We start from the raw sequence: 21,960 nt of genomic DNA, 5'->3' as shown, positions 1-21,960 counted from the left end.
CCTAAAGAAAAAAACATGAGATTTTTATCATTTTGTGAAATTATGCCAAAATTTTCTTAAAGCTGCAGTGTGTTTTATAAAAAATATTTGTTTGCATATTTGTTGAAACTGTCACTGTATAGTAAGAGTTTGGTATGAGAAATATAACCTGTGGGGGGAAAAAAAAAATCGAGCTCATCTGCCTTCTCCTAGTGCTAACTAGAAACAACCAATCAGAGCCAGGAGGAGAGACTTAGCTGTGTCAATCACCCTCTGCATGGTGGTTTTTCTGTAATGGGAAGCTGTTTCTCCATAGACATGAATACGTAGACGCCTGCGATACATCACAGAGTCCGCCATACTGAATGTGGCTTCTCTGCCAGTAAGCTAATACAAGTAAATGGACCGAACTTTAGAAAATGCCGTTCTACAAAGTATTTTAAGATGACACCTGTCATTGACACATTTTCTCACACACACTAATATATTTGGTAATCAAAGAAATGACTAAAGCCAGAGTTTCTAACTTTTGATGTGATTATTTAATTGTTTTGGGGCATTTCTCAATAAAGAACACAATGTTTTTATTTGATAGAAATTATTCCGATAATTTTTATATTGACATTGATGAACAGACACACTTTTACAGTGTTTCATTAAATAACATATTTACATAATTCCATAATTTAATGTACATTTAACATTTCAAGACAAGAAACAATTTTCTTTTATTTATTTTTTATACATTATTGAGAAGTGACTTTTGATTTATAAATCAGTCATTGTCAAGCATTAAACTACATATTTTTCTTACTTTTTCCAGAGAAAAAATATGTATTACAGTTTGTCAACTCTGCTATTGACAGCAAAGAGTGAAAATAATTCTAACAGAGTAAATTATTTTTATTTCTATTTCATTGCATAAGCTGTATTAATACACTAATACAGCTTAAATATCTTCAGATTGAGATATTTAAAAATACACAAAAAGTGAAAGAATAAAACATTTATTTATTATACTGGGAACAATGGTCACATGCAGGGCTTCAGTCTGCTGGTCACACTGGGAGAACTCCAATGACTTCTGAGACATCCTGGTACACAGGCTAAAGCCAAGGATAAAAGAGAAATAATCAAAAATTGTAGAAAAAAGACATTTTCAGCATGTTGGGGCTCCGACTCGTAGCATCTTTAGAGCATAGCTAAATACCAACATGGTGAAGCTGAGCTGGGAAATAGAGACTGAAGAACAGCAGCTCCAGCTCTGATCCTGACTGATCTTTCCTCACAAAAATGGACAACGGACAAAATCCCCAGGTCTTTAATAAACTTCTCCTCTATCAGTGGTTTTTCATCAGCTCTCTCTCATTAGAAAACAGTATGATAGCTGAGTGTTAGCTGCTACGCTAAGAATCAGCGGTTACTTCGAGCCAATTTAGCTACATAGGAAATATTTCTCGGTTGTTTAGAAGCAAATTTCTGGCTGCAAAGTCAAGTAATTCTGATCTTTCATCCTTACCTGTGAAAGGTAATGCCAATGAATCCAGTTTGTTTCGTAAAACGGTTGAAACAAGTCCACACAGCACAGGACTTAAGGAGCTCCCATCGCTCTGCTGCCATATAGAAGATTGCGGTGCCGTAACGTACGACTCAGCACTCCATGAGGCGTCTACGTATTCATGTCTATGTGTTTCTCCACCATTAACACTTTGAGCAGCGAGGTTGACTGGCAGCGCTTAAACCTTCCCTCTGGCTGTGATTGGTTGTTTTTTGTTTGGGATAGTACGAGGTGGAAGCCATTGATTTTTTATGTCTCATATTATACTGTCACAATAGGGTGACAGTTTAAAGAAATATGAAAAAAAATAAATGTTTAAATACAAACATTACATACTGCAGCTTTAAGCATAGTTAGCATTTAATAAGTACTTTGACTACATTAAGACAAATGATAAAATGTCTCAAACTGCTTTGCTTCACCTAAAAAAGAAGGATAAATATAAATGGTTACCATTTACATTTACCTTTAAGGGGGGAAAACATTAGCATTAATTATAATTTTAAGGGGAGTCTCCTTTCAAATCAGCACAGGCAACATCTACAAAAGATCTTAGAAAGGCACTTTTTCTGTTCAGAGGAAAAAAAGCAGGTGCTCTAGCACGTCTTGTGCTAACGATGTGTTTGTTCCTGTGCATTTGGGTAGGAAAAAAACTGATCTAAGGACCCCAGACAAGACTGTCTACAAGTTGTGTAGTAAAATGTAAAAAGTAAGTACATTTTCATCCCTATAAGATATAAAATCTATTATAAACTGGTCTCTGCAAAATCATAAAACTCTAATGGATAGAATCCCTCTGTCTAGAAAATTTCTCTGCTTTGGCAGATTGTCTGCATGTTCAAGAACCTCTAGGTCTAACATCATCATACTCCCCACGCCTAATTCAGCTGTGAGGGGTCTACTCCCTCCTTTTCTGGAGAGACACCATAATTTTGTGTGTACTTAAACAGCACTGCTGGCAGGCCCCCTCCAGGCCCAAACTCTTCTCATTTTCAACAAACACACAAAGCTCTATTTCAACAGCCATCTAACATACTAGACTTTTTCTGAGAGAGTCTGCTTAAACAAACCCCTCTCACATCACAGCTTGCCATGTTGCATCCTCAAAAGAAGAAAAGGAAAAGAAAACAGGAACTGATGATTGCGCTCTTCTTTCACAATGTTAATAAGGAGCGTCTCATGATTAATGGAACGGTGATCTTGCTGGTACACGCGAGCATGAGAGTTCTTGGGTACTGAGCTTTCTCATTAGAAACACAGATTCCAGCCTCGACCTAATGAACAATAATAATACTCCTGTTGGAACGCGTCGCCGAGATGAAACCTGATGGCCTCTGCTGGTAATTGGGTAACCATCCACTCATTAAAGGGGGAGAGCAATAAAAAAGCAATAACACTCAAAGTGCCATTGGAGGAGGAATTCAGCACTTTCTTTTTGACAATTCATCAACAGCAAAGCCCTGCCTATTATCCGAACGAGAGCCCTGGGTCAAATAAACATCTCCCATTCTGCATAGTTGGTTTGATGGGTAAACAGTCTTTGATGCCTTCGTTGCCACACGCTGAAATTCTATGTGGATACAAATGTCCGGGCAAGGAAAAGAGCTAGCTTTTAGTGTAGTTCAAGTCCATTCGGTGTCTCCAGTGTTTCTTATATTGGAAACTTTGTTGATTACCTTGTGTGTTCTCCTTACCAAGCGGGTTCACCAACACCAATCAGGCATAGTCTTATGGGCAGCTGTTTTGTAATTTGTTGTGTCATTGTAACAACTCAAATGATACGGGGAAATCAATTTTTGAATTCTATGAGATAAATTGAGACTTTATTAAATTACATTTTGATATTTAGTGTTCCATCTTCTGTTTCCAGGTGTTTATTTGTGTTACATTAGGCTCTCACTTCTGACTGAGCTGTTGATGAATGCTAAGTGCTACTAGCAACTATGGAGAGAGACAAGGGAGAGACAAGAGTATGGCAAGAATAAACAGACACTATTTCCAGATAAAAGGTAAAATAATATTGTTGAAATGTTATGGGTTTGTTGAGACCAGGGGCGGATCTAGCTGGGTGGCAGGGGTGGCAGTTGCCACCCCAAACGAGAGCCTCACCACCCCCGTTGCCACCCCAGCTAGCGACAATGAATTCAATAAATAGTTATGGCAAATCGGACATTAAGCGCATGAAACTCTTTTTTCCCCGACAACATTGAATGCAACACAATGTAACCTGACACCTACTAAGTAGGCTAAGTAGCGGGAAGTGCGAGAGAAGGACAGAGCGCGAGGCAGCAGCATTGATAGATGTATATGTTACTGGACTGGACATTATGTGATTTATCGTAAGTCACACATGAGCCATTGCTGTCCATTGAGTCAGAAATATTGGTGGTCAGGAAACTACTACAATCACGCAAAGAATCAGAACAACAGACGCAATGTTTAGTAGTTAATTCAACCATAGATAATGGTAAAAAGGGCTTCAGATTTCACAGGTGAGGAAAACTTTTAATTTAAAGAAAAGATTGAACAAGTGAGCAGTGGGTCAGTTATTCTAGCCTAACTGTTAGCCTGCTACTGACTTTGATAACCTTAACATGTGCTGCACATTTCGGTGTGTTTTGGTTCCGTTAGCACTAAACAACCCGCCCACCAAGTCATCAGTAGAGCAGCTGTTTAAATCAGCTAATCAACAGCCGCTGTGCTCAGGCGAAAACTTATTAATAATCCAAATATAGACATTAAGCCTGACAGGATAATGTAACAGACTGGATGTTCTGTTTTAATGTTTTTGCTACTCTTTTGTGTGGGAAATGTTTGTTTTTTGGTGTTGATTCCTCTGATCAGTAATCTCTGCTCTATGTGCTCGTTGAGATGTTGTCTGTCGGTTGCCATGGCAACGGGTCCGCGTAAAGCGACATATAGAGCGAGAAAAGGCAGAATAAAAGTTGTTGGAGCTATTTTTTTTTTATTTCATTATCCATTTGAATTTTGTTACATTATTCTTAAATTTCTATTTTTTGTATTATTTATAGAGTTTATTTGTAGGTTGTTAATTGTTGATTTTATTTATTTTTTTGTTTTATTATTTTCTTATTTATTTTCTAAATTTAGACAGGAAGTAATGTGGGTCAGTCCACGTAGATAAGTGCAGGGACCTGGTGAAGGACCAGCAGGCATTTGGGTTTGGGGCCGATGGTTTTTAAGAGTGGTAGCATGAGAACAAATAAAAGTTTGATGTCTGTAATTGTTTGGTGAAAGAGGAAAATAAATCACCAAGAACAATCAATAAATTTGGACATCGAACCTTGTTTTGCCTGTGTCGAGAATCATGACCCCAGTGCCTTAGCAGTGGCTTGGTGGAACTTTTATTGGATGTTTGGCTTTGCGAACAGTCAGAAGTGGTTCTGTTTGGTTCTTCACCTGTTTATCAGCTTTATTGTACCTTTATTGTGGCGCACTGCAGCCACTGCAATTCCTAAAACAAGCGACAAAAACTGAGCCAGTTCCCTGTGTTCTAAAAACATGGTGATATTTATAACAGTCGTCAAACTACGGCTTCTATAGCATATTTAAAATAAAACGATTGACCAATATAAGTAGATATTCGCCCTTTCTTGTATCTTGACAGAACTAACAGAAAGTAAACTGTTTATAGATTTGTATCATGGAGAATTTATCAAACATCAGTTTTCTAATCTTTATTTTAAGTCGTATTTAATATATATATCGATGGCGCTACTAATATTTTTGTGACAGATTTCTCCTTGTCCTGTATTGGGACAAAATGGTTTTCTGGACACAATGCATGTCAATTGATATGCATACCAGTAATGCATATCAATTAGCAGGAGTACGAAAGATGTGAAAATAATTAACTATACTACATTAAGAAATTGTATTTAAGCCTCAGTGCTACATGAAGCTCATTTTGAAACAATGCAAGTTAAAAACATCATTTCATGTTGTTTTTAATATTAAATAAATATATAAAAAAAAGGCTAGGGGGGTGCTGGCCCAAAAAAGGTTGAGAAACACTGTTCTAACAGGTGATGCTTCTGTTCTGTTTGAATAAGACTAAATTTTATTTGTCATTGTTAGTACAGAATATGGCATGTACTATATATATAATGAAATACATTTGTCAAACATTTAAGATACTTAATGATCAAGAATGGTAACAATGTGAAAAAAAATATATGTATTGAATTCTAAGTAATATGTTTTCTTATTTTAAAAAAACTGAATTGTTTTTTACTAGTACTTTCTCTTTCATATATTTCATTTACCAGCTTAAGTTGCTACTACTGAATGGGACTTATTTTTTTATTACTGAATTAATAATCAGAATAATCTATATATCAATACTAAAATAATCTTTTACAGCTGCCAGTTCATATCTCTGGTATTGTAGCTGGTATTGTAATGTAAAGTCTGTACATTACAAAAGGCTAGATTTTCTGTCAAGTTCTGCAAGTCCAATCGTTACCCAATTTCTCACACCTCTTCATTGTAGTTTATTTTCTAGATGACTGTTGCAGGGAAACTTTTTGGATAAGAATATTTAACTTTCTTTGACTGGCTCGGGGAACAATGCCAGGAATTCTACTCCTTTGATTGCATATTGCAACACACCTCTGCACACAAGGCCTGTTGCTTTGAAAGCAGCAAAGGGAAATGATATCAACCGAGAGTGACACAAAAGTCATCCTCAGGTCTCATTCCAGCAGATACTTCTGTCTGGTACTGACAGAGTTGGCAACCCAGCAGTTCATCTCGACTCGGGAGATAAAACCTGTCCAAATCCTAACCTCATCTCTGTCCGTAGACTCAAAGAGAGATGTAGAGTCAACGATACAAGAACCAGGCAATTCTATTCTAAGATTTCCAAACGACCTTTTTTTATGACAACACTCCTCTGAGTTCTCAGTAATAAACACATGAATACATGAGTTAGCTGAATTATCTTCACACAAGAGGTCAAGCAAAAGTGAGTGTTATGCAACATGCAAAAACAATACAGTGTTCTTGGAAGATGTGAAACCTAAAAATATCAAATCTATCATGCAATTACTTTTATATGTGGATTAAATATAAATGAACAGTAAATGTGACTGTAATAATAATTGCACTAGCAGTAGTACAGACCAAAGCCAGAATAGGATGCCAGGTGATTGCGAGCCCAGACCTTGAAAGCAGAAAAGGGAAAGGATATCCGCCTCTTTCCTTCTACCCAGCACATAAGACACCCAACCTTAATGTTTCCTCCCAGTAATTGATTTGCCCATGTGGATGGGGATCCTGATGGGTTTTTTGGGGGCTCAGCTTGGCTGACAACCAGGAACCAGGATCATTCTGGAGACAGGGCACACTTCCAGAATGATCCCTCAATCTCCATTATTAGGGTGAGGTTTTACCTTTATTGTGGTAGTATGCCATTAACATTTTACAGCTTTTTGCATCAGAAGGAGGTCTGTTGAGGTCTGTTAGGTTTCGCTGGCCCTGCATTCCATCTTACCTGGTAAAAACCAGCCCCTTGTTTTACACATTACTTTGTCCAGAAGGTCTGGACCCTCGGCTTTGAGCAACGATTGCCTGGGTCCAGGCAATTAAAGAAATTTAAAACAAGTGGACCTGACTATGCTCAATTGCTATTGTTTGGCCGTGACACCAGCTTGATGAATGCTTAAGTCTTGCATGCTGGTTACATATTTGACCGGTCAGATGAACTTTCACCACCTTTGATTCCCACCCCCATTTAAATATTATTTACCAAGGTGCTACATGTCTCCCAGTGATGTGAACATGTTGGTAAAAAAGAGAATAAAGAGCGAGAAAGCTGTGGAACCATCAAACACAAATCATTGCCCAAATTTACCAATATCATGACAAATTACATATTTTTCTAATATAATGCAGTCCTACACTTAAACTCCAAGAAAATAGCAGGTAAAGGTGTTTTTTTTTCCTTCAATCTTCGTCTTTGAGAGATTTTTAAAGAGGACATTTTTATGATGCTGGAATGGAAATGAACGGTATTACACAGATTGTTTTGTGGTTTTATATTTTTTTAGTCCATGTTTTCCAGCTGTTTTAGAGTTACTTTTTTAAACAAAAAGTAACTGTCCAACATTTATGAAATTGACAGTGAATTAGATTACATCTAAAATTCCCTTCAACTTTGTCTCATTGCGGTCTGAACAACAATTTGCCTAAGGTTCTCAACCACAGACATGACAAAAACACAGAATCTGACATACGTAGCAATCAGGAACGTAACAAGTAAAGACCTCAACAAGCAGAGGGAATGAGCTTCATGTTTCTATTGTGTGAAGCCACAGACCACGGCATTACGTCGCGGGTTCCTCTAGGCTTCTATGGTTTCACAGTTTTTTAAGACTGAACATTGAGAAGGAAGGACCTGACTTCCTATCTGAAAGAAGACCAGCAAGATAGCCTGTATAGAAAATCCTTCCTTCTTCCCCAGCAGTGACCTTGGGAAAATAAAACCTACTGAGGGAGGAGTTTCTTGTAACCAAGATGTAACAATGGATGTGATAATTAGCAAAGACAAAGAGAACCTCTGTATGCTTTACCGCTAGTGAACGGAAGGTCAAATCAAGCCGAGGCAATACATTAAGAGGAAAGATGAACAGTTTGCTCCAGATGAAGCTGTGTCAACAGGAATGGGACATGTGAAAATGGAGTAGAGGAACTTCCTCTGTGAAAGTGATGAATGTATTACGGCTGTGGAGGAGCCATGTTCACGGCCTTGAGACTGTGAATACAAGCTAAACCAGCTGTAGAGAAAGGGGTGGGGGCAGGAGAAAGTTAAACAACTCTCCCAAGGCTTCTATATCTCCAGCCCCCTGATAGAGCAGTGTGTAAGGAAGGTGAGACCTCTTTCACATCCCTGCACCAGTTCTCATGAGGACTCGCCAAACTCCTCAGCTGCCGTGCGCTTAGGGAGGCCATCTGGTGCCGAAAACACGCTGGAAAGAGCCGAGGCGGTGCTAGCCGCTCACCACGCTACACTCTCACACACATATTTGTCCTAGAGAAACACTCCAAGATTATCTCACACTCCATCCACACTTCAACTTCCACGGCGCTGTTCTAATTTCATCCAATTAAGCTGATTTCGTAGTTTTGCTTTTCTCTCTCTCTCTCTCTCTCTCTCTCCCTCACTCTCTCTGTCTTCAGTGTCCCTCACTCCCTCCCTCCATCCGCACTTACCAGGATCCCAGCTGGGCTTAAACATACACAGACAGGTCCTCTGAACAAATATTAACTGCTCGGCTTGGGAGGATCGGGTGTGATCTTTAAGTGTGTAAGTTAGGGGAATTAAAACATGTTAAAAATCCTTTTAACAGTGTTAGCTCTTATTTAAGGTAATGCTCTCATCCTTGCGTCAGTGTTAAAAGTCATTTAGGTTCGGCTTGCCTTGTCGCAAGCAAACAAGACATGCATTTATCTCCATTTATTAACTCAATTCCAATCTCTTAAACTAGTTTTCACTTACCTAGACAGACGGCGATCACAGTTGAGGAGAAGATGGCAGAAGAAATAAATAATTGTCCAGAAGAAACATGCAAAAAAAAGGGAAAGGGACTGATTAGAAACAACTGAGTTATTTAAAGGGGCAGAATTATGTTTTTTCAAGGTGGATAGTAGCATTTTATAGCACATTCATTCAAGTAACTACATTATTTTCAGTTGTTAAAATAATGCTATATACAACAAATATGACTTCAAAGAAATTTGACTTAAATGCCTTGAAATTGGGCATCTGTCTCTTTAAAAACTCCTGCTCTTTCTGAAACTCCGCCTTCAGGAACTCCCCACAACATGGCTCCTGTATTTATTTACCCTTTAACAATGTTTTTACTGGTGTTGCACTGAGAAGTAGCTCATAATGAGCTCAGCAGATGCCCAGTTCCACCAGATGTTTGCCAACTGCTGCTGGCTAGTCTGAAGGAGCTGAGTGGGGGTATTGTGGGCGAGGGCTGCTTTGTGAGGCGGAAGCTCAGAAACTTAAAAACTGCAGGTTCAAAATGCTGGGTGGACCTAGGGTCTCAAAGGTGACTCTAGGTCCACGCAGCTGGGTTTTGCACAGTTGAATGGCTGCCATGAGAGATTAAATGATTTTTTTTTTTAAAAAAGCATCAAAACATGTTTCTGATGAGGGAATGACATTATAACATGGCACAAAGCTCAATAAGTGAATTTTACATGACACTTTACCTTTAGTACAACAAATGAAAAACTTACATTTCATCAAAATCTGAAAAAAAACCAGACCTGTATTGCAGTGCCTGCCCCACATCTACACACACTCTTCATCTCTACACAACCAACCCTTCCAGCTTTTCCTCTCCAACATCTGCTAATCCCCAGACCTCTGACCCCAGGAAATTTACTCTGTCAACCTTAACCATTCTCTTTCTTTTTTCCCCATCTTTATGCTTGGTGGATCACCATTATCCATTACCTTTTCATTGACTGCAACCAAGAAAAACTATTTAAATTCCCCTCAACCGGCACCCACGTGCAGGCTAAAGGCATCTATTCTGGGATGGGCTGGATTGTAGGTGTTCCGCTTGCTGCATACAGTAGGATGCCTTTGGTAGAAACTGGAAACTGGTCAGAAAATAACAAAAATCCTATATTTTTCCACTAAGTGAATCCATCACAGTATAGGCCAACAACCCAACATACAGTAACAAGAACTTTCTTCTGCATGGAAGTAACTTCTCCAAGAGGAAGACCTGAAATGTGCTGTTTTCAGTCCCGGTGAAGTCATATAATTGTTCTGGTGTGTCGTCACTCATATGGGAAATCAGAATGGGCTAAAATTTGTATCAGCACTGCAGGTAAAACCTTTGCAAAAACCACAGATCAGAAATTGACCAAATCAGCTCCAATCTCTGTATCTCTAACCCTGACTAAACCCATTTCAAAAGAAAGAGCGCATTTTGAAATTTTCATGACCCTGTGAATTCCAACAACCAGCAATGCCTGACGAAAGAGCTTTGAAAAACACATCGCAAATTCACTGATATTTTTATTATTTATTTACTTTATGCCTCTCTACTTACCTTACCATTAAATGCAGCTGAACTGACCCTGGTTTGGGGCATCACTCTACAACAAAATGTTGCTCTGATGGAGGACCAAAGCCCTACAATCTCATTTCATAGATATTCATTCTCTGAGCGGACAGACCTGTCGTAAATAAAAAACCCACAGAATGAAGCCAAGTGCTGTGGTGGAGGAAAGCGGAGTAGATTTGTGTGGAAATTGCCAAGAGGACACTAACCTCATCTTTCTTAGGTCAGAATGCTAAGCGCTTAGTAAAGCTTGGTTATTCCTAACTAAGGGTAGCCAATCAATTCCAACAGCCCCCATGGCGGTCACCAACCCTGGACCCCCAGTACAACTGGCATCTTCTTTCTACCTCCTGGAGCAAAAGGAATAGGCAGCTCAAGTGTTCGGCTTTGCTCAGTTAATTGCATGAGATATAACCCTGAATGCTTTGTGGAGCGGTTTTTCAGGAGCAGCAGCATTCTCCGTCAAATATTAAGAGATTGACCAATCAGTAGGAAGGTATTCAGCACAACTTTCCTGAGGGACGAAGAAGAAATAATCCTTCCATCAGAACAGGAGGTGAGTTCTTTGTTCCACAATTCATGTGTGTGTTAGGCTGACTATAGAAAAAAAAATTAAGTACAATTGAACCATGTGTTGTTGGACCGGAGGGGAGGGGTTCTCATTTGGGAGCCATTGCATGCATGAATTTGAGCATGATCTGTAATATTGCAAATTCAATTTAATCATAATCAGATTTATTTTTCCATATTATTATTTCCCCTCCAACAACCAGCGGTAAGTAGGTCTATTTTGGAAACCACCAAATCGTAGCACTATAATGACTTCCATTTTTTTGCTGTTATTTTTGGGCCACTGGCCTGTACCAGGAGGCCACAAGGCTGCGGTGACCACAAAGGAGTAACTCTGGTCCTCTTGTGGGTCTTGGACAACGTTCTGGGACCCAGACTTGGAGTCCATTTAAAATACTGTTTTGTTTTTCCTTCTTTCCACCCTTCATTTCACCAGGGCAGTGAAAAAAGCCCCACTGTGGACTGAAAAGATATTTCCTTTCAGGACTCAAGATTATGGAGGTTGGTGCAGCAAGTCCGTACTCCACACTGACAATAAAAGTCCCCCAAGCACTGAACAAAAGAAAATGATCACTGTATGATTTCTCCACGGATGTATGAGATTATCTTTGCAGGCATATCCTAAAATAAACTGAGCCTGAAAAAAAACATCACAGAAGGAAATACAGAGCATTTTTATATTTAAAAACACATATCTAAAATAAACAGACGAAAGCCTTCCAATATATAAAAAAGAAAACATGGCTTGATTGCTGTAAAAAAATCTAAAAAGCAGGATGTGCCATGACTTGCTAGTAAACTCTTCCATAGTATGTCAAGCGTCAATGATATGCTGCAGAATGTCTTTCAAAAACATTCACGAAAAAACACTTTTAGTCATGTTAATGTTATTTCAAATTTTTTATTGCTATTATGTGACTACAAAAAAAAGAGTAGCACATAACTAAGAAGTGGAAGGAAGTAGAGTACTTTGCACAGAGTCAGACTGGATCAAGAGTATCTGTTGACAGTCTGCAAAACCTTTCATTTGTAGTTGGATGTAGGTGTGTTGGATTGTAATTGTGATGATTAGGAACCATCTATCTGCCAATAAACCGACAAATTCCATGTCCAGTCCCTCGACAGCCTGGCCATCACCTTCCTTCACAATTCCAATGGATACTCATTTGCCTTTAGTGCTCTCTCTACTTAGAAACGATTGCTTCATCGAGACATCTGGACCCTCTGGATGAAGCAAAGTATAGAATGAAGGAATTTTGGTTGCTAGGATGTTCCTCTTAGCCATTCACCAAAAAGATTGTACTTATTGTGCTCCTGTGGCGATAAACCCAGACCTCTGAGGTGAAATAGAAGCCCTCTCTAAAACCATTCAATTAACTCTCCAGACTCCAGTGCCCCCAACAGGATGTGCAGCTTTCACATCAAGAAGAGACCAAACCTCAACATGTAGTCACACTGGGTACAATTACAGACAACTACTTCTCAGCCACACCCCTTTTCAAAGCTAAAGTGGCATCATGTAAGACCACAGCAAAACGATCCCGCAGCTGTCCAGCCTGGAGGGCCAATTAGGTAGCTTTGGGATATCCTAATGCACTTAGCATCTGCCAAAAGATATATATAAAGCTCTACTTTCAATGGAGAACTTCACAATCAAAAGATTGCTAAATTCTAAGACTTCCAATTTGATTCTAAAACCAACAAAAAGAAAACCCCCTCAAACCAACAAACAAAATCTCCCAAATCCATCCTTATTCAAAGAGAAAACAAGAAAGACCAACCTGGCAACACTTCGTTCGGCTTAACCTTTTCTTGGCTGCCGAAAAAGAAAAAGTTCCAGCTGTGTTTTTTGCCACCATATGCATGAAAAAGGCCCATCAAAGACCATATTTCTTTCATTCCAGGCAATTTCCCTAATCCCTGATGAGCTGCAGGGGAGAAGAAAACATTATGGATGTGGGTTAGCAGGTGGTGGAGAAGGGATTTGGTTTGTGCTGCATGAGTTTGCGAGTTTATCTGAATACGCTATAGTCGGCACGGCGAATTATTTGAGTATTACACACTCAAAAACCTTTTTGTTTTTGAGTGTGTGTGTGTTTTTACTTAGAGTGTCAGCATGGATGTGTTTATGTGGAATTTTTTTATATATCCCAGATAAACACAGACTACAGATCTTTCACAAAAAAAAAAAAAAAAAAACGAAAACGAGATGAGGGAAATCCCTGAATTAGTTCCAAAGGATTAATTTGTCCAATCGTCTACTAATCGCTGATAAGTTCTTTCAACTGGTGAGGCCTGTGCAGAGGGCCTCCCATTCACGAATCCTCCCATTTCAGAGAGAAGAAAAATATAATCAGTGTGCCATCTTACTCAAACAAAAAAAAATCCACATGCTACGCTAACTGCATTGTTTCTGGAAGCACTAAAGACATTGATGGTTTGCTGGCAATATTTCCAACTCGAAGCACAGAGAGAGGGGGGAGGGTTGCCTCCTGGAAGCAGTCAGTCCAATTTCCTCATGTCACCACCAGGTAGCTCCTGACAGCTCCGAGATGCGGATGACAATAATGAGGAAAAGCAGCAACTCACAATGTCAGCATTTTCCTCTCGGCATTCAGACAAGCCCCCAGGCTATGGAAGGGAGCCCTGGGGACAAAGCCTGGGCATCATGGGAGTGCTTCTGGTGAGCTAATTGCAACATTTTACCAGATATCCTTTCAGCAACAAGCAAGTCACAATTTCTGCGTTTTCCATCAATCTTAATTAATCTCAATTAGGTATGTTAGGTAAGCTCAACTTCAGGACCTCGGTGTAGTACACTTGTATTTTTTGCGACAAATCAATACAAAGTAGTACCTTGCTAGTAGGGGTGTCAAGATACAATTTTTTTTACTTCCAATATGATACCGATATTGCAGCTTTGAGTATTGACTGTTAATGATATTCACCTGATATTATACAAGCACAAATAATACATGCTTTAGTTACTTATTTTGTAGTGTGGAATATTAGAAAAGGTTTAATCAAGTGATTTGTAAACAGAGAACATTATTATTAACCAATGGCTCTGCGTGTTGGATACAAGCTCTGCTGGATAGGAATGCCGACATGGACTTCTATCAGCTATGCAAATATTGCAGATTTTTCACACCACTATGTGATAATTTTGTTCAAAATTTTGTTGCTTTCCAAAACTGATGTTATTATGGCAATGATAAAGTAAAGTGTATATAAAATATTTAGATGCAGACCAATATAATCACATACTAATTTTTTGGCTGATTTCAAATCAATTTACGATATCTATATCAGATCGGGAAGTGATTTCTAACTAAAGTCTGTCTACTGTATACAGCAAAAAGGCGAGTGTTAATTTAACTCTGAAGAGTGTGAAACACTGAAAAAGTGTTAATATCAACTCTGTGGGAGTCAACAACATAATTCCCAGTGTTGATTTAACTCCCACAGAGTTGATATTAAAATTTTTTCAGTGTTTATATAGTCCACACTCTTCAGAGTTAAATTAACACAGGCCTTTTTGCTGTGTAGGTTTTGCAGTGCAGTAATGTCTGTCCCAGGTATCTCCAGCTGGGAGTTAACAGCATTAGTGGTTGCTGAACAGTTCTCAGGAAGCTCTCCACCCAGATTTCTAGAACCATTTCAGAGTCAGACTGGGGATGTTCCGTTTCCACTCTGGCATCCCCCAGGGGACTGGGTTTTGGTTTAAAAACTTCAGAAGATCATTCCTGCTTAAAAAGCATCTCAACGGTTACTGGAAATGAAGTCAGTTCGAGGCGCGTTGGGATGGAGTGTGTCCACAGCCAGAGTAAATAAACAGTTTAGAAAAAAAAAAGAAGAAAAAGTTCTTGAATGGGAAATTGGATACGTCACAAATGTCAGAAACAAAAGATTTTGCTTCTATTGTTAAAACTAGATATTGTTATTCGTGGACAAGAACGATCAGCGGCAGTTGAAAAGACCTGCTTCTCTTCTCAAAAGCCTAAACTCCAGCTACAAGGGAGTTTCCATTACTTTCCGGCAAAAGATCTTGGCACTGACAATGAAAGAAGGGGAGGGGGAAAGGAGGAGTAAAAAAAACTGTGAAATCTTCCTTGGCTTACATCCAAGTATCCTATTCCTTTTCATCTGAACCCTGGCCTCACACTCTGTTTGGCTGCCTGCCAGGGAGACTTTTATTATTCTTCCTTTTTTCTAAGTCCATGCTCTTACTCCTGCATTCTCTTTGCTATTGTGTTCTCTGGAGTACTCTTCTATTCCCTATAATGGTACTATCACATTAATCACCCAGTGTCTCCATACTGCTTGCATCCCCATACCTGTTATTGTATCTAAAACTATTTAGAGTCACAACTATGTGTGAGGCATTTTCCCTTCGTGTAATAACAGAGTCATTAAATATCTGACAGAGGGAGGTTAAACAAATTGTACCATGTTTGATGGATTGGTTCAATTTGCTCTGCCTCAGTTCTCACTTGTATGTAAGGAGGATTGCATATAAGTGGCGGCGCTGAGCAGCTTGGAGTGCTTCAAAAGCACTTTTTTTTCCTCTCCCAGCCACTTTCTTCTCTACATCTACTGCACAGAAAGAAAGCAAATGATTTATGAAGCAAACAGATTTCTAAATGAGCATGCAGCACTTCAACATGCAACACTACAAACCTGCTGATGAGAGAGACAACAAAAGAGCTGGACGTGCAGTTCATAGCCACCTGGCTTCCCATGAAACAACATACGTATACTTCAGCGCCTTGAGGATATAAAGAAGCAGCCATGAATAAAGCCATTCTCCATTACGACGTTTTTTTACATTTTAGATGAAAATCAACCACCGACAGCTGCTTGAAGCAGACTACGGGCTGAATTAGGGTAGAACAAGATGAACAAATGAAGTGGTTAAAACTTTTAAATACTGTCATATGTGTTTCATGCACATATTGTAGCAATATATCAAGCTCACAGAATACACCATATTAGGGTAAAAAGGACTTGGGGTGCCTTCACTAAACTCCTACTTGTTTGGGCAGGTGTGAATGCACAATCAAACTCTGATGTGGACCAAAAATGTTGGTTGAAGCCGTGGTCAGCCTGCAATCCTAGGTCTTGGTCGGTTGAAGATCTATGATTCAAGAGAACCGCAAAAGAGAATTCAAACCTCTGTTGCAGTTTGAATTCATATGTGAATCCCAAGCGGACCGAAGACCGCTCCAAAACCGGAAGTGGACTATAGTGCAGGGTATTCTGGGTAAATTCAACCAAAGCAAATACGCAAATGGTAGGAATAACTTGTGGTCTTTTACCAACAACAAAAGAAAAACTCTAAGACAACTAAACTCTGATGGCGTTCCATTTTTGTTTACAGATTGTTGACCTTACACCTTCAGAAGTTTTTACGTTATTTTCTTCAGTAGTTCTTGGTGCAGTGCCATCACAAGCAGAGGGAAGGGGGGAATAAAACAAAGAAATAACACAACAAATCATGACATAGTGATGATTTGTTGGTCCTAATGCCAAAAAAGAACTGAAAATAAAGGTTCTATGAATCTCCAAACTGTCTCAAATAATGTAGTGCAACTTAGATTTCCTCAAAACGGTGAAATAGCCTTTCAGGCTCTTAGACCAGATAAAGATTCATAAAGTAATACCAGATTTAATGTCATTGGTGGTCCGCTTAGCATTGGGTTCTCATACTTAATCATTCAGACGTTGCCTGTTACTGTCTTTTTTTTAAATCTTCTACCCAAAATGTTACCAAAGCTGTTGTAACTAGGTTTCGTCCACCTTTCTAAAGTGCGGTAACAATTGTCTCCATCATACACTGACAACTAATCAAGAACATCTTTGGTTATTTTAAAACATGCGTCTCAAGCACAGAAACAGGGTTATAGAGCTACCTGGACTAACAACAGCTTTAACAGCCACTGGCAGCATTTAGAAAGACAAACTTCACCTTGAGTAGAACTAACATGTCATTTTAATATTCCCACATCTCAAAAGTCGCATCTTATTCCAACCACTGATGATATTTCCAAATATTTATTCCTGTGTTCTTGTATTTTTGACCAATATGGCAAAGCATGCTGGTTCTTCATCAGAAAAAGTAATGAGAAGGGGGGGAAAGATTGGTGGACGGTAGTGATGTGTGGGAAAGCGAGTGTGGAGTTGGGTGTCAAGAATATCAGTTCTGTTCTTCCCCTCAGGGCTTTGGAGACGTGGAAGCAGTGGGAAAGGAGAGCAGGTGGATGGGAATGCAGAATCATTGCATATGCATGATACTTATAAGGCAAGGAAAGGCTAGAGGAAAAATGTTTCCCCAGTTGGGACAGCTAAGAAGTGCATATGAGAGATTGGAGCTCAGACAGATTTTAGCCCTTTGACTTCAGTCCATGCTTAAAACCCCTTTCCCCCCTTCTCATTTCAGGTCTTCGGCAACCAGCATCAAGTTGTTTACCAGTTCTCTCTGGAGCAGTCCCCAGTCCACACTGGAACTAATGTGCTTGAACAAGACATCTAATGGCTCCTGTGAGCATCAAAGGCCTGCCACTATGACTTCTACAGAGCCCCCCTTCGGCAACAACATGGGGAGACAACGGGATCGGGGGGCACCCCGTGAATTTAGATCACAGCCCAGACACAGAGGTAACACAATAGGCTGCTATCATGACAACACCAAAACGAGAGTACAAAGACCCCTTATTGAGATCAATGACTTTTAATGTATGGTTTTCTGCGGTTGTGATACTTGTCGACTCACATTATTTCCTTTTGGTATTTCCCCACTGACATAATTCTTGTTAGATGCCGAGCTGCAAGGTAAACTTGTCAAAAACTAAACAGAAAGTGTTATAAAATTGAAAGACACTTGAAAAATATTTAAGCGAAAAAACAAAACGACTCCCCTTACCCACCAGGCAGCGTAATAACCTTTTAAATCAAGGGTGACATTTTTAAGTTGCCGTACCAGAGATTCTGGCAATATCAGAACTCTGATATTAAAACCAGTGAATGGCAGTAACCTTATTGCTCTGTTTGATGACTTGTAATATGATACTACCCCTCCTCCCTTCAGCTTCAGCCACCTCGGCTCTTTGCCTTCTCCCGAGAGACTTCTCGCTCCTGCCTGGATTTGCCCTCGCCTTGACACCAGTTGCTAATGACACAACTGTCAAGAAAGGCCAGTGGCAACAATAAAGTGCTGAGACCCTTATGTTGTGTGTCTTTTTGACATCAATGTCTCAATGATGAGATGAATATAATTCAACAATAAAAGGCCTTTACATTGTTAAACTGCTAGGGGAACAGAATCTACTGTCGGAACTGTCAGGTCTAACGTACTAACCTTAATATTAAAGTACTTCATTGTGTACTTATGCAATTAATCCTGTGCTATACCAGTAATAACCAGCCTAGTTTAGGATTTCCAACATTTTATTTTCATGCAAAAATAATCACCTTGGTTTTAAGAGCGTGTGCTGTCAGGATGTCTGTACCAACAAGAGAGGTGCTGGACAATGGTCAATAGTAATTTTATCCTCCCCATTGGGAAATTAATTTGTCCACATAAAAAAGCAAAACATACATATGCTTTTGTAGCTGTGTTGTTCTGTTTTGTGTGTAAAATATGTATGCTTTGTTTTTATGTGGACAAATTAATTTGTCCACATAAAACAGCACAGCACAAATGTCTCCAAAGGGAGAACGGTCTCAACATAACATGACAGAGTTTGCCTTTCTCAACACCTGACTGTTATAAAACTGGACATGAGTCTTTCCTGAAAGCCTACCAGTCACTTTAACCAGATTACCCAGTCTGGTTTTATTGACCAGAGACAGATTGCTTTTGTCAACTTTATAGTTTGGTAATAATACAACAAATAAAAAATTTATAAATAAAAAAAAAAAAAAATATATATATATATATATATATATATATATATATATATATATATATATATATATATATACTTTTTATTTATATATAAATAAAACATTTTTATAATTTGTATTCATTCAGTAAATGTCTGAAAGTAAATGTCCATTTACTTTCAAAAATGGACATTTGACATGGAAAATGGTAGTTATAATGTCCCTTATATATATATATAAGAAGCAATTAAAAACTCAAATATTTGTAATTATCCACTACTTTGATAGAATCTCCATTTACTACTATTAGTGCAAGATGGGGGATTGCTTTCTGAAATCAATTATCACACAGCTTACTCAATATTCTAAAAATTGTGTTATTTTAGGAACTTGCTCAAACAAATGAAAACAGGAAAAAGTTTAAGTAACAATGTCGCCAGACAGCTCATGATCCCTTAATAATGGTGTATTCGCAGCAGCCTTGTTTAGTCTGATTTAATCAAACTCAGTTTAGTTTTCCTAGAAGGTTTGGTTTGTTTGGGGAGGTGTGAATTCATAATTGAACTGTGATGTGGACAAAAAAGTTAAAACTTATGTATTAGTTTGGTTTATCTATCATTTTCAAATGTAGTGCAAATAGGCAAATGAAATGTGTAACTTTAAAAACTGTACCCCATAAAACACAGTATCGGTGAACAGCAGGCAAATATCTGAAGTAAGCAAAACAAAGTCAGGAATTTAACCACAGTCATATTTTGTAACAGAGTCATTTGAGTCACTGGGAATAAAATCGGTCCTGATAGGAGCACATCAGACATGCTGGCGTTTCTGTTTGACGTACTATGAAAGAGCGTCATATCTCTGTGTAGCCGTTGATGAAGGTTATGTCAAATTAACTGTCAACACCTGGCTGGAAGAGTGTGACCGCGGTGTGAAGAGCACAATCTGGTTGCTGCTGCAGTGCAAGGGCAGACGCCAGGCTGCAGGCTGCAGAGCAGGTGAGACATCCGAGTCTGAACCGTAAGAGGGCCTGACTGAGAGAAGAGGCTGAAAAGGAACACAAGCCCATTAATTAGTGCGCCACAAATGTCCTCATAATTAGGCCTAATCATCTGAGCATGGCACCGACCATACGGCTGTGGCCGTGCAACCATGCTGCTTAACTGGCCCACGGCGCACTAGGTTCCACAGGGGAGAGACAGCAGAGGAAAGAAATCGGGAGGCAGAGGAAGGCGAATGAGAACACTAAACAAAATAGGTGAGTTTGTGTGACTGCTATGCATGTGACAGCAGCCGCTACGCGTTGCGTAGGCTCTACTCTCTGGTGGTGTAGTAAGGTGGTGTACTTCAGATTAGAAATCAGCCTAATTGGCCCACTGGGCACCCAGAAAAGAGCTGAGAACAGGGTAGCTGTGACAGCAATTTCCTCTGCAAATAAATCAGCTACTCTCCCTCTTCACCATTCTCCTGCATCGTAACCATTTTGTTCCCCTTTCTTTGTATCAATGACCCTACCGGCGGAATTTAGAGTTTATTTGATTATACATTTTATACATACAATTGCATTGTAACATGACTGATGTTTTGAAGAAATTTCCCCAAGTGGATGTTCTAACATCCCAAGCAGTTGTTGTTTATTAAAACAGTATATCAATCAGATCATACAAATAGCTTATTTACATTAGGGCTGAAACAATTAATCAATAGTTGTGATTAATCATGCCTATTAAAAAAATCTGTCCCACCCAGAGGCATATTCATCAGGCAAATATAAAACTTAATTGGAGGTAAAACAAAACTTCCAATTAAGCTCCTTTCGCATCCAATTATTAATGGATCAATCCAAAAAATAAACAGAACAGCCCTACAAAGTACAAATGCTAAGTCGAGCAGAAAGGATTGATGTTAGAAGTTTTTATTTAGCTACAGATGCATCCTTTGGTACAAAAGACTGAGTGCTCGCTAAAGAAATGCTGTTATTGCATTCTAATCACTAAAATCTTAATTTTTTTATTTTAGAAAAGGAACTGAAATGTTTATTTGTATCTTTATCTATTTCTAATATTGCATAAAAAGGATTACGTGGTTAAGAAAAATCAGCAGAACGTGTCAATTTTGTTTAGTCCTATTAATCAATTACTTGCTGCAGCCCTAAATTGCATTTCTATTATAAAACATGTGATGTGGTGATGCAGAACTTGTTGCACTTTCTGCTAAGCACAACACCAGCAGCGAGAAGCTCAGGGACAGAAGGAGTCCTGCATCTAATTATTCTGCCAGTCCCCTGAAAGTGGCAGGAATGAGACCACAAGGATGCAGTAAGCTCCGCCCCTCCTCATGCCGAACCCTCTTATCACTGTTGGGCAGACAGCTTAGTTTTAAAGAGAATATTCCTCACTCCCTGTCACTTACTCATTTCCGGATTATGCGATTCCACACCAATGGCCCGTTGCGTGAAAAAGCAAGTAGGAGGGGTCGATGCATTATGTCAACAGGGAAGCGCTACCATGCACAGACAGAAACTGCAGCCCACAACATACCACTTAGCAAAGAGGCACACTGAGATTTAGATTGGATGGGTTCAAATTATACCCGAGAGCTTGCAGCTTAGTTAGAGGGAGGATTAAAATCTACTTCACATCAAGAGCTTTGGGGTTATGACATCCACGGGAACTGACCGACACACACATGCTCCTGCAATTACTTCAGTCATCCTCGACAAAAATCAGTCTGGACCCAGTGGCTACTTGCCAATCCTTTTAAAAATAAGACCTGTAAATTTACATACTGAGCCAAAACTGAACAGCTAGAATCAGACGATTTTGTGTTGATCAGAACTGACCAACACAAAATCGGGTGGAA

General features: G+C 39.1%; 1 protein-coding gene across 12 annotated transcripts in view; it reads right to left on the bottom strand.

Annotated features, from left to right (window-relative positions):
- robo2 (roundabout, axon guidance receptor, homolog 2 (Drosophila)) overlaps nucleotides 1-21,960 on the bottom strand; it is a 525,042-nt gene that overhangs the window by 169,096 nt on the left and 333,986 nt on the right. The gene's annotated exons all lie outside the window — the stretch shown is intronic.

Source organism: Poecilia reticulata, chromosome 13, assembly GCF_904066995.2.
Source record: "Poecilia reticulata chromosome 13, P_reticulata-male-v2, whole genome shotgun sequence".
Lineage (NCBI taxonomy): Eukaryota > Metazoa > Chordata > Actinopteri > Cyprinodontiformes > Poeciliidae > Poecilia > Poecilia reticulata.
Note: the sequence above shows the minus strand (reverse complement) of the source record. Positions and strands in the feature narration are given on the sequence as shown.